The following is a 1,809-nucleotide window of genomic DNA, read 5'->3' on the forward strand; positions in this document are numbered from 1 at the left end:
CAACCACTGCTCTGTGCCTGGCCCTCGTTCCTGACACTCAACCAGCTCTCCCTTCTTGCTCGGGTGCTGAGGGCCTGTGCCCTGCCAGGGAGGTCCCTGCCTCACTGGCCTTGCTATGTCCCTCGCAGCCTGCTTGCCTGCCCTCGGAAAGCAGCCCGCTCCCACTGCTGGCTGCCACCTGCAGCAAGAGCGTGCTCACGTTTCGCACTGTGCTGCAAGGACAGCCGGAAGGGGCATCGGTCCCCTGGCGAGAGGCAATCCAGACTTCCCCCAGCCCAACCCATGCACCAGGACAGGAGTGTTGCAGTCTGGTGGGTATAGGTGAGTGGTGCAAGGAGCTGGATTTTGGCTCCGGTTTCTTGGAGAGGTGGGTTTGAAGCCCGTGCTGTCGGGCTTTGTTGTCTCAGGCTGCTGTGATTTGTGCCCAGCTGTGATTTTCTGCTCAGGGACTTTCCACGGCAGCGGGTCCCTGCCGGCAAGCCCACGTGTGCCGCCAAAAGGAGGCCGTCCCTGGGTGGGCTCGAACCACCAGCCTCTCGGTTAACAGCCGAGCGCGCTCGCCCATTGCGCCACAGAGACCCCCCCCGACCAAGGGCTGTCTCAGTGATGCGCCCGTCTGTGCCATGACACACCTCGGTGCTGAGGGACTGGCAATGCCCCTGATCTTGGGCCATGTCCTTGGAGGGCACGTGCACGCACCACGCGGTGGAGGCGGCTTGAGGAGAGGCCTTTTCTCAGTCTCTTCCAGCATCGCTTTCCCACACGCTGTGCGTCAAGAGAGAGCTGATGGGTGCAGCTCTCTCCCGTGCCCGCCCGCCTGCTCTGCTCCTGGTGCTGGAGGCAGGACAGTAGCCACGCACACAGCACTGCTGACCTGGCTGAGGTGGACTCAGGGCAAGGGATTTGCTCCGCTCCCTCTGGCCACCCCTGCCCAGAGCAAGGTGTAGCAGTGGTGCCAGCAGCTGGAGGCTCCTCTCCTGGATGGGCCCTGAGCACCTGGGGTCCACTGCCCATAGGTGCTGAGTGGTGTCTAGGCTTCCTGTGAGCCCCAGCACCATCGGACCCTGTCAGCGCCCTCCGGACCGTTTCTCAGAGACTTCCGGAATAAGAAGAGCTTGGCGCAGGGGTTGCTTCAGAGCAGGCATTTGAGTGAGGCACACGGTGGTTTCCTCTCTGCGTGGGCATCGACTGACCCTGGCAGAGGACAGACTCCCCTCCCAGGGAGCCAGCTGCTCTATGAGCGCAGCAATGTGTGAGCCCTCTTGGCTTGACATGGAAAGACGGGCAGTTTTGTCCCGCAGAGGCACACTTCTGAGAGCTGCAGCTGAATTTAATTTTCCACAACTGCATCAAATGCTGCCATGAAAAACGCTGGAATCATTTGACTGGGACAATCAGATACTTGAACTACTGGACACAGCACAAAATGGACAACCTGAAGAGAGTAGCCTTTAACATCAGATCAGTATGGGAGCGCGAGTGCGTCACTATGATGAAATTAGACGAGGAGCTCAGAGAGTTCTTAGCCAGGACCAAACCGCTCATGCCGTAACGCCTGGAGGTGCTCTTCTCAGTGGCAGGCCAAATGCCATCTGTCTGCATTACAAAGCAGCCCCTAATGAGAAGAAAATCGTTACTATGGTTTTACTAGACTCTATCCCTTCATCACCTAAATGACATCCCCTGGGGCACCTCCATGTTATGCTTGAGAATTTCAGCACCCTGATGGCCTATTTTGGGTTGAGCAATGTAAAAGTGCAGCCACCTTGAGGGCTCTTTTTTCCTGGTATGCCCAGTGGTGGGAACGGC

At 58.4% G+C, this 1,809-nt stretch overlaps 1 non-coding gene across 1 annotated transcript; it reads right to left on the minus strand.

The window, feature by feature from the left end:
- Window positions 1-505: 505 nt before the first annotated feature.
- TRNAN-GUU (transfer RNA asparagine (anticodon GUU)) lies at window positions 506-579 on the minus strand. The gene has a single exon. It is a non-coding gene; the product is annotated as a tRNA-Asn (tRNA).
- Window positions 580-1,809: the final 1,230 nt, after the last annotated feature.

This window comes from Struthio camelus, chromosome 10 (assembly GCF_040807025.1).
Source record: "Struthio camelus isolate bStrCam1 chromosome 10, bStrCam1.hap1, whole genome shotgun sequence".
Lineage (NCBI taxonomy): Eukaryota > Metazoa > Chordata > Aves > Struthioniformes > Struthionidae > Struthio > Struthio camelus.